We start from the raw sequence: 11,891 nt of genomic DNA, 5'->3' as shown, positions 1-11,891 counted from the left end.
ATTAATTGATTTGCAGATGTTGAACCAACCTTGCATACTAGGGATGAAACCCACTTGGTCATGATGTATGATCTTCTTAATGTATTGCTGAATTCTGTTTGCTAAGATTTTGTTGAAGATTTTTGCATCTATGTTCATCAGAGATATTGGCCTGTAGTTTTCCTTTTTTGTAAAGTCTTTGTCTGATTTTGGAATCAGGGTGATCATGGCTTCAAAGAAAGAGTTTGGGAGCCTTCCCTCCTTCTGGATTTTTGGGAATAGTTTGAGAAGAATAGGTGATAATACTTTTTTGACTATTTGGTAAAATTCACTTGTGAAGCCATCTGGTCCAGGGCTTTTGTTTGTTGGAAGCTTGTTGATTACTGATTCAATTTCCTTGGTGGTAATCAGTCTATTCAGGTTTTCTGTTTCTTCTTGAGTTAGCTTTGGAAGGTTTTATGCTTCTAGGAAATTATCCATTTCTTCCAGATTGTCAAATTTGTTGGCATATAATTCATGGTAATTTCTTAAGATTTTTTGTATTTCTGTGGAGTCTGTTGTAACTTTGCCTCTTTCATTCCTGATTTTACTAATTTGTCCTCCTTTTTTTTTTTTTTTTGATGAGTCTGGCTAGAGGTTTGTCAAATTTGTTTATCTTCTCAGAAAACCAGCTCTTTGTTTCTTTGATCTTTTGTATTGTTTTTCTGGTCTCTGTTTCATTTATTTCCACTCTGGTCTTTATTATCTCCTTCCTTGTACTCCCTTTGGGCTTATTTTGCTGTCTTTTTCCAGTTCCCTGAGGTGTAAGGATAACCTGTTGATGTGAAATTTTTCTTGCTTCTTTAGGTAGGCCTGAACTGCTATGAACTACCCTCTTAGAACTGCCTTTGCTGCATCCCAGAAATTTTGGGTTGTGGTGTTTTCATTTTCATTTGTCTCGAGGTATCTTTTGATTTCCTACTTGATCTCATTTTTGACCCACTCGCTATTTAGTAGCATATTATGCAGACTCCATGTATTTGTGTGCTTTCTGGATTTCTTCTTGTAGTTGATTTCTAGTTTCATAGCACTGTGATTGGAGAAGATGCTTGATATGATTTCAATCTTCTTAAATTTATTGAGACTTGTTTTGTGGCCTAACATGTGGTCTGTCTTGGAAAATGTTCCATGTGCACTTGAGAAGAATGTATATTCTGTTGCTTTGGGGTGAAATGCTCTAAAAATATTGATTAAATCTAGCTGGTCTAAAGTATCATTTAAGGCCACTGTTTCCACATTGATTTTCTGTCTGGAGGATCTGTCCATTGGTGAGAGCGGGGTGTTGAAGTCCCCTACTATGATAGTGCTACTGTTAATCTCTGTCTTTATGTCTGTCAATGTCTTTTTTATATATTTAGGGGCTCCTATGTTAGGTGCATAGATGTTTACTAGGGTTATGTCCTCTTGTTGGATCGATCCCTTTATTATTATGAAGTGCCCTTCTTTGTCCTTTATTTTGTTCTTCAATTTAAAGTCAATTTTATCTGATATAAGTATTGCTACTCCAGCTTTTTTCTCAGTTCCATTTGCATGAAATATTTTACTCTATCCCTTTACTTTCAGGCTGTTTTTGTCTTTTGATCAGAGGTGAGTCTCTTGTATACAGCATATGCAAGGGTCTTGCTTTCTTAGCCACTCTAGCTGCACAGTTCTGATTGGACAAGTCGGGCCTCAGTAAATTGGTCAAAACACTATAGAAGAAACTCCCTTATAAGGGTTGACTTAGAAGCAGCCAAGTGCGGGAGGTTGAAAGTTCTGTCAGTGTCTTTTCCCTGAAATGCAGAACTCATGAGGAGCCTCTGTCTGCAATGGCTGCTAGACTCTGGTTATGAATTTGGGCCCAGTTAACCACAAGGAGTCGTTCTTGGCAGATATATTCCTTTTGGGAGTTCACAATGTCCTCAAGGCTTTCACAGTTTAGCAGGGAAGACATGGCACACCCCACACCCAGGAAGAAACTTGCCAGGCAGTAGGGCCAGACTGTGGCCATTGAATACCCTGAGGGAATGAAGTACTTCCAGGGTGATGCGTGGGAAGATGGTGTGAGGCTGGGTTGCAGAACACTGCATACAGCAGTGTTCCTTGGGCCTAGCTGTCCCCAGAGTGCTGGGGAACGGAATGACTCAGGGCAGGGCAAGGTTGCAGGCTGCAGGAAGGGTGGGGCACCCAGGGAGAGTGCCAATAAACCTCAGGATGAGCCAGCCTCATCCCTGCCTTCCTGCTTCCTTCCCTCCTTCCATAGTGTACTGCTTCTGGGCAAAGGCCACTGCAGAAGGTCACAGGTAAGCAACAGCTTTGATGACACCTGCAACATAAGTAGCAAAGATCAAAATGGCATAAAGCTGGAGTGACTTTCTGAGGGCCAAAAATAAGCAACATCTCAGAGATTACTTTAAAAAAAAAAAAAGGCAGCTAAGTGTAACAGGAGCTGGAGCTTCAACATTGGGCAAAGCTGAGTTAAAATCCTGGCTTAGCCTAAACTCCTAGCACCTAAACTCCCTGGGCAAATCACCCAAAGTCCCTGAGTCTCAGTTTCTTCGTTTTAAACCTGGCACTGGAGATGATGTCTGTAGGAAGCTGGCTCATTCAGTAGGGGCTCAGTGATAGATAGGTAGACAGCACCTGTCACTGTTATTGTCACGGCACTGTCCCAGACCATGGCTGTGAAGGGGCCTGGGCAAACATGCTAAATGCCACAAGGGCTTCCATGTAGGGCAAAAAGTCACTCGTATTTCCTAATATTGCTGAGTGACTGTGATCATCTACTAAAATTGCCCCGGCAACATCTGATGCCCAAGGGGAGAGAATAGTGCAGTGTAACTTGTTCCCTCAGCCAACCTCAAGCAGCTGCAGCCATCCTTCAGCTCTCAATCAATCCATCTCCTGTGTTGGGTTCTCAGCCCAGTCCTAGAGGGCATGAGAGATGAGGAAGACCCATCCCCTGTCCTCCAGAAATGTAAAATCTCACAGGACAGGCCACTCTCTGAGCATTGGCACCCCATGATATGAAGCCTCCATAGTACCTGACAGCTGCCCAGTTCTGGCTGTTTACATGGTGACCCCTCAGCCTGGTCTGCACTAATCCTCCTCCATGCCAGTCTCACCTCTCTTCCCATTGCTCACTGCACACGACAGGGCTTCACCTGTGCACTTCCCTCCATCTGGAAGGTCCTTCTTCCAACTCCAATGGGGACGGTCTCCGGGAAGCCCTCCCTTTTTTGTCCCCCCTCAGCACTTTCATTTCTTCCACTAATATTGATTGAAGCTTGCTGCATGGTAGGACCTGAATTAAACAGAACATGGGCCCCACCTGTATGAAGCCTCCACTCATATGGACTCCTCAGTCCTTGGAAAGGGCAACTATCTCCCTGTTTTGTGATTGTTTGTATGTCTGTCTCCCACTAACCTGTGAGCTCCGTGGAGGTGGGGGCTGTGTCTGCCCTGATTACTGCTGTGTGTCCAGTGCCTGCTACAGATCCTGCTCCATAAAGGGTGCTCATCTGATTGAATGGCTCTGTATCAGTGTCAGACAATGAGCCTGACAGCACTCTGAGAACTCAGGGGAGGCAGTCCTGATGCTAAGGAAGAGCTAGGAGAGGGTTCCTGCGGTGGGTAGAGTTTGTGTAGGAGGGAAGGGGGCAGGAGTAGGGCAAGGGTGTGGAGGTAGGAATGGGTCTGGGCTGTCCAGGAGATGATAGAGAGACCTGCCTGCCTTAATGGGAGGAGTGGTAGTGAAGTTAGCTGGAAATGGGGCAGAAGGAGTTCAGGTTCTGCCTCTTGGGGCCTCGGGGCCTTTCTGCCTCTCTACACAGCTCTTCGTTTCCCCCAGCTCCTGGTTCTCCCTCCCTCATGCCCCTACTTCCCAATAAGGCATTGAGAAGTACATGGATGAGGAACCCAAAGAGCAGCAAGGTAGGTGACCAGAACCGAGGTCATCTGAGAGTCCAGGACCCACCTCTGTTGAAGTCCCAGCTCCGATCACTTTTCCCACCTTGGGTTGCCAGATAAAATACAAGACACCAGTTAAATTTAAATTTCAGATAAACAATGAATAATTCTTTAACATTAATAACATTTGGGACATGCTTATACTAAAAAGTTGTTTGTTGCTTATCTGAAATTCAAATTTTTATTTGCTAAACCTGGCAACCCTTTCCCCATTCCACCTCCCATTTCAGAATCTGCCACTCACCTCTGCCTTAAGCCTCCAAGGAACCATCGGAGAAGTCCTGGGCCTCCTGCAACATACTCAATAGAACAGGAATTCAGAACTGCAAGGAACACTGAAGATTATTTAGCCCCACTGCTTCCTCGGCATGTGGATTAGGAGAGAGGCCCAGAGGGGACAGGCACTGGCAAGTTCTCGGGCCCCTCCTAATTCCTTGGCTGCAAGTTGGGCCTCATGGAGAGCCAAAGGACCCTGTGTGTGTGTGTGTTTGGGGGAGGGGGGTGCTTAGGGAGGGCCAGAGCCCTCCCAGGTAAGGCAAGGCAGTAGTGAGTCTCCAAGTTTCTGCTTTGACACCCCCGCCCCCAAGCAGTTTCCTGGATCCTGACACCCCCAGGTGAGTCACCTCCACCTGCCAGGCTATAACTAGAGCCTTGCCCAGGCCCTGGCTCCTCAGTTCCTGCTGGGGTTCCTGTCAGAAAGAGCTGAGTTGGTGGGGCTGGGGGTGGGGTTGTCTCATGGGCAGGAGCAGGTGGGTGGGGCTTAACCTCGTTGGAGAGGCTGGTCTTCAAGATAGTTCATTGCTTGGCCATTCCCCTCAGGCCCTTCTAACAGGTGGGGCTCTCAGAGATGATTCAGCTCAACTCCCAGTAGGAAACTGAGGTGGGAAGTGGGGGCAGGGACTTGGCCAAAATCACCCAGTCAGTCAGGCACAAAAGTAGTGTTTTTTCTATGAAATAGCTATTCTATCCATGCTCCCCATTGAAATTGCCCACCCCTACCCTGTTCTGTGTTCCTTCATCTCACTTTTCCCTGACACATTATGTATTAGTGTTTATTGTCAGCCTCCAGTTAAAACATAAATCTTCTTCACTGTCTTGAGATCCTAGAACAGAGCCTGGCACTGAGTAGGTGCTGAATAAGCATTTGTTGAAGGAAATTGCCCCTATTACATCTCACTTTGTGGGGAACACATTACATGATATCACAGTCCTCCCACCCTTAGACATGCATTGCAGCCTCTGTGAGGAACATGGCTCCGTGCTGGACTATGAGTTCCCCAGGTTGGGGCCTGTGGCTTCCTCTCTGATTGTCTTGGGACTGAGTCTTGGGACTGAGAAAGTAACAGCACAGGGCTGAAATCGTGATTTTAGGTGTGTTGCTTGGTGAGGGTTTGAGGTCTCACCTGTCTACCCCAGCGCACCCCTCTGGACCAGACAAGCTCATAACACCTGGGCATGGCCAGGAAGCTCAATCTCAGAGTCACACCAAGCTAACCACGTCCAGTCATTGTGGCCCAGGGCACAGCCCTGAGCCAGGAGCTGATGACCTTTCTGCCTCACCATGCTACCTGGCCTGTCCCCACCCCTTGTTAGGCCTCATTCTGCCTGTCTGTATAATGATGGCCTTTGGGCTGACTGATCCGCTAAGGTCTACCAGCCAATCCCGCCTTTGGCTTGTTCCTGCTCCACCCCAGACCTCTCCTCCAGCCACTCCTGCCCTACCCTGCAGGTGTCTCTTATCCTTAAGCCCCAGACCCTCCCCTCCATTCTGGCCAGACCTTTTGCTGCCTCTATCCCCTGTCCTTACCTGGAGCCCAAGTCCAGGTCCTGTCTGTCTTGGAGACCATGGGTGGGTGGGGCCTAAGGGACTATCCTGGGGGTATCTGGGACACTTCAAAGTCATCCAGAGAATGTTACTCAGAGAGTATCTGTCCAGACTTGCCTGGCCCCAGCCCTCTGACTGGTCTAATCATCTCCATCTCTAGTCATACCATCTCCCTGGTATGTCCAAAGCTGAACTCTGCACCTTCCCCAAGACCTGCTCCTCTCAACCTCAGCGAGGGCACCTCCATCCAGCTGGCCCCCTGGGCCAGGAACTCCAGATCACAGCGTCTCGTCTTAGTCCCTCCCTGCCCTTGTCCTACCCCTCACTCAGTCTTGGCCATCCCTCTGTGACATCCTGGAGATTGTCTACTTCTCACCTTCAGCCATTTCATCTATGTTCATACTTCATCTTCCCTCTCCTGAACCTTGAAAGCAGAGGGCTCCTTGTCACCACTTTCTCTGCCTTCAATCTGTGCTCCAAGCAGTAGCCAGGGAGTGATACGCCTGGTAGCAAATCCAGCCTCATCACTCTTCCTGCTCAGAACTCTCCCATAGCTCCCCATGGCCCTCAGGATAAAGTCAGTTCCTTGGCCTGGTATTCGAGGTGCTTCTTTATCTGGATCCTGCCAACCTCACCAGCTCATCTCACACTGGTGTTCCACCGACCACTGAGCATTCTCAAGCTCCCAGCCTTGGCTCGAGGTGTTGCCTCCACGTGAGATGCCTCCTTCCTTCCTAATCCTTAGATTCCTCCACCTTCAGTCACCTGGAGAGTTCACAGTAGGAATCAACTTGTTACCCAGGGGGGACTGAATAAACAAGACTTTTCTCAGGGTGCACGTGTGTGTTTTGAGAGCAAGTCAATGTTTATCTATTTACTCAAGGACACATAGTCTTGTTTCAAAAAGGATTTAAGGTGGGTTGTTAAATATTTATCAAGTGCCAGCCATGTGCAGCAAAGCCCCATGTGCACACGTGCTCACCCACACTCCCACTTGCAGACATGAGACCAGGGAACCATGAGGGTCCAGGGTCCAGGGCTCCAGGGTGAGGGAATTCAGAGCAATTGGGAAGAAGGAATGGGGAGCTAGGGAGGTAGGGGGCAGGGTTGGAAGGAGACAGCAGTGAGAAGGGCATGACAAGAGGCAGGAACAGAGGGAACAGAAGGAGCAAAGGCTGCAGGTGGGGGGAGGAAGAAGAACTACAGCTTCCCTCCGTGATCATTGTTTGCATTTTGTCCAGGTCAGCTTCAAGACCTGTTCTCCTTTTCTCTTGTAATATCACTGGGTGAGGGACAAGGTGAAGATGGAAGCAGTGGGGGCAAAGACTCTGGGAGCCACTCAGGCTCTAGTTTCCCCACAGGAGAGAGCCTAGGTTCTCAGCCAGCTGGCAGCCCTGTGGGCACAATTCACTTTGGTGTTCCAAGCACTCTTTGCATCCTCCATTCATCTCCTCTATCCCTCCCAACCAGTCTGTGAGTATGTCCACGTCCATTTCATCAGGGAGAAAACCAAGGACCAGAGCAAGGACTCCATCCCTTTGTCCTCAGAGGCTAAAATCCTTCCTCTATCAACTTGGGTGACATCTGCCCCTGAATCCTCCACAGTCGGGCACAGCAAGGGGGCTCAAGAAGCATGTGTTGGGTTGGCATCAGGAAAGGACCCTGAGAAGGGACCCCACTCTGCACTCTCCAGGCAGGAAGGCATTAATGCCTGGGCTTGACCTTTATGAGCTATTTGAAATGCTGGGCCCCTCTGCATTTCTATCCAGCCCTGGAACCCAGCTGGAAACCAGGAGACCTGGGCTCCAACCCCAGCTCTGCCATCACTTGCTTGTGACTCTAGCCAAGACCTTGGCCCCTCTACCCTTTTCCAAGTTGCTGAGCTAGAGGGTGTTCAGGGTCCTGAGCTCTCTAATCTCTGTGATTTCAGGTTTCCATGGGATTTGGCTTGTCTGTCTGCAGAGGCTGAGAGCAGGATCAGTTCTTATCCCATCCTGCTGGTCAGCACTGAAGGGGTCTTTCCAGGCAGTGGGGATGATGGCTGGGGGTTAAGGATCCTAGTTTCATCTGTTGCAGCCCATGCTGAGGCTGGCCTGGCCCACTCTCCAACTGACCCCAACTGACCCCAACACTGAGAAGCTGGGAACTGGCCCAAGTTGGGCTGAGGCAGCTGTCAAGGCAGCCCTAAAATTAGCCCCAACAGGGATAGGGAGAAGGCACTGGCCCAGGCTTTAGGCTCCCAAGGCCCCAAGGGATTAAACCCACACCTCACTCATGGCAGGATAGGTCAGCCAGAACTCTGGCAGTGACCTTGCCATGATGCTGGGTGAGAGAGTCATAAATGTGTATGGACACATTTCAGGAGGGGGATTGAAGGGCAGGTGCCCTTTACTAGTTGCTTGAGCCCTGATGGGGCTCCTAGCGCTCAGCCTGTTAGAGGACTGGGAAGGACCAAAGAATGACCTTGCTATTTATATTCTTTTAGAACAGGGTTGAGGGGACCAACCTGTCCTTCCAAGTCTGAGTTGAATAACCTCACACCTTAGCACTACTCCCAAGCACAGAGGAGGAGCCAGGAGATATAGCAGCAGCGTGCTCTGAGAGTAGGTTGGAGACATGGAGGCAGGCCCAGGGCCAGCCCCCTCCCACTCAGGGATAATAGTTCTGCCCACTTCCTCCTCTCTGCCTTGGTGCTGTGAGGCTGTGAGGATCTTATTAAATGCAGATTCTGATTCAGAAGACCTGGGGTGGAGTGTGAAAGATTCTTCTTTTTTTTTAAAACAAGGCCCTGAAAAATTTTAAACTTCGTTGGGGAACAATGTGTTTTCCCCAGAACCCATCAGCTCCAAGTCAAGTTGTTGTCCTTCATTCTTAGTTGTGGAGGGTGCAGCTCAGCTCCAAGTTCGGTCACCATTTTCAATCTATTTGGAGGGGGCACAGCGCACCATCCTATGTAGGAGTCGAACCGACAACCTTGTTGTTAATTAAGAGCACGCGCTCTACCAACTGAGCCGTCCGGCCACCCACCAGCAGATCAGCTGCAGCTCAGCTCAAGTTGTTGTCTTCAATCTAGTTGCAGAGGGCACAGCTCACTGGCCCATGTGGGAATTGAACCGGCAACGCTGTTTATCAAACCGGCAACCCTGTTGCTCAGAGCATGCGCTCTAACCAACTGAGCCACCTGGCCGCCCTGAAAGATTCTTTAAGGTTCTAACAAGGTCCTAGATTGGTCTGCAGACCACACATTGATCATGAATCTTACTTTCGAGCCAACCTTGGTGGACCCCCAGACATGGTTCCCTGTCCTCTGTTCCATAGATATTCTCCATCCTTGCCCACCTTGGCACACGAACCTCGGCACATGATATAGCAGGTGACTGTTTCATTGTGGATTCCTACATGGGTGTGTAGGTGTCCATGGCAATCCTTGTGGCCCTGTGTATACTGCATATGGCTTGTTACACGTGTAAAGAGTGTACAAAGATGTATGTGTACAATAATAATGAAAGTAGCTAAATTTTTAAAGAATAGCTAACGTTTATTGACCACTATGGCCAGGCAAGGTACTAACAATGTTACAATATCTCATTTAATTCTCATAACAACTTGAATGAGGTGAGAAAATTGAGGCTCACAGAAATTAAGTGATTTGCTCAAGGTCACATGACTAATAAACGGCAGTAGGGCTGCTATGCATGTGCACCCACCTTGGCGCATGTGAGTGTGGGAGCATGTGTGCAACTGGGTGGGCATGGGGAATGCATGAATAAAGCAGCAACAAGGATGACTAGATCAGGGAGGAGTTGTGCACAGCGATTCAGAGCATGTGCAGAAAGCAGGTGGGAAGGAAGGAGACACAGGCATGAGTCAGGCCAGCCTGGACTTGAGTCCTCACATTGCTGGGCCGAGCTTCGACTTCCTCCTCTGTGAAATAAACGTATAATAGTTGCCTCATGAAGCTGCTGCTGTGAGAAAGAAATGTGATAACACATACAAAATAGCTTGCCCAGGGCCAGCCTGACACACAGTAGGTGCTCAGGATGTGCGAGCTGGCCCTTCCTTCCCCTTGTGACGGAACTGCTTGGCCATCTGGAGAGTGGCTTCTGGCATGGCTGGATGTAGCCAGCCCACTAATTAAGAGGAGGCATCTGGGGAGGGCCAGGAACAAGCAAGGGCAAGGCCAGTAGGGTGGTATTGGAGTCACAGATGAAAGAGCACGCCAAGGAGAGACAGACATCCAGATAGAACTCAGAGCCTGGCGCACTGCCCCTTGCAATGGCCCAGGCTGGAGACACCTCAACTCAGGAGAAGTCCTCTCAGGAAAGCAAACATCCTGCCCCAGACTCAGCCTTCAGCTATATCAGAAACATCAGTCCTCGTGGTCTTTTGCAGACTGTGCCTACTGGGGGCCAAATCTCCTGTGGCGTGGGCTGGATATCAGTTAGGCTGGGCCTTTGGAAGTCCTTGGCGACTTGTTTTCTCTTCTTCCCCCCACAACACTAACCTTACTCCTGGAGCTGGGGTATCCCTGACACTGCCCACACCTGGGTGACTCCAAGCATGGGCAGCTGTGAGGCATCAGTAGGCAGATCCCTTATCCACCAGGTGTGTGCTGCCAGCAAGTTTGCTGCCTGAGTTGCTCCGTTGCTCCTAGGTTAATGAGCGGCCTGCTGTAGGTCTCTATAAAAAATGGAAAGTTGCCTTGGTGGGCATTAGTCTCTCAGGGGACCCAGAGCAGAGGGTCAGTCAGATGGATCCCCTGGACTACCCAGAAGCAGGTGCTGGGGAGAGTCCAGGACACACTGCTGATGAGAGCTGGCTAGAGATGGGAAACCTGATTGTAGAACTGGTGGGTCCAGATAGCTCACTGCATTCACCTCCTTTATTTTTCCATGAGGCTCCTAAGGCCAAGAGAGGACCATTACCAGTCCAGGGTCACCAGGAGAAGGGCCACAGAGCCCACCGCAGCCACTCACCCATGTTGTTGGTGAGAGAGCGTCCAGAGGAGGATGTGAAAGACTGTGGCTCTGGCGCCCCCATGTGGCAGAAAGGAAGAAAGACAGGGCCGGTCGGAGGTTTGGGAAATAGTCTGGCTCCCTGGATGGAGTGACTCCAGTACCCTGGATGGAAGTGCCCTTCCGGGGTAATAGGAGGAGGGCACTTTCCAGTTACACAGCCCCTGCCCCTACTGTCACAATCCAGTATCTACCTCCCCCACCAGACTGGGATAACCCAAAGAGCAGGACGGAGTCTGATCCAGCACATCCCTCTGATGTGCCCGGGGCACATTGTGAGGGTTTAAGTGGTGTGAGCTGAATTGAATTCAGTATAAATGGAAGGAAACAGTGGGAAATGTGAACAAAGATTTATTTATGAACAAGAATGTTCAGCAAATTCATGTCTGTAAAAGCAAAATTGTGTTGGTAATTATTGAAGTGGGTGAGGGTACAGGGGCTCATTATACTATTCAATTCACTTTTTAGTGTTTGAAATGTTTTGAAACAAAGGCATTAATAGAAAACATAAATATCCAACAATAGAAATCTAAATAAATGATGCTGCTGCTGTGCAAAGGAATAATGTCTAGAGACATTAAAATGCTATCACAGAGTTCTTTTGTGTTTAATTATAACAGCTTTATTGATACATAATTCACATAACATACAATTTACCCATTTAAAGTGTACAACTCAATGGTTTTTCGTATATTCACAAAGTTTTGCAATCATCACCATAATCAATTTTAGAACATTTTCATCATCCCCCTCCCCCAGTAAAACCTCCTCCTCCCTCAACCTAGCCCACAAATCTACTTTCTGTTTCTATAGATTTGCCTATTCTGGACATTTGATGAAAATGGAATCATAGAATATGTGGTCTTCTGTGTCTGACCATTTTCAGTTAGCATGATGTCTTCAAGGTTCATCCATGTTTTAGCATGTATCAGTACTTCATTCCTTTTCATGGCTGAATAACATTCCATTGCATAGATATACCACATTTTATTTTTCCATGCATTAAGTTGATGGAAATTTGGGTTGTTTTCATTTTTTGGCTATTATAAATAATGTTGCTAGTAACATTCATGTACAAGTTTTTG

At 48.3% G+C, this 11,891-nt stretch overlaps 1 pseudogene; it reads right to left on the bottom strand.

Annotated features, from left to right (window-relative positions):
- The window catches only part of LOC109386301 (ferritin heavy chain pseudogene), a 7,902-nt pseudogene extending 3,665 nt beyond the window's left edge, over positions 1 to 4,237 (bottom strand).
- Between the last annotated feature and the right edge of the window lie 7,654 nt (positions 4,238 to 11,891).

This window comes from Hipposideros armiger, unplaced genomic scaffold (genome assembly GCF_001890085.2).
Source record: "Hipposideros armiger isolate ML-2016 unplaced genomic scaffold, ASM189008v1 scaffold_132, whole genome shotgun sequence".
Taxonomy (NCBI): Eukaryota; Metazoa; Chordata; class Mammalia; order Chiroptera; family Hipposideridae; genus Hipposideros; species Hipposideros armiger.
The sequence above is the reverse complement of the archived record's forward strand: the minus strand, read 5'-3'. Positions and strand labels throughout refer to the sequence as shown.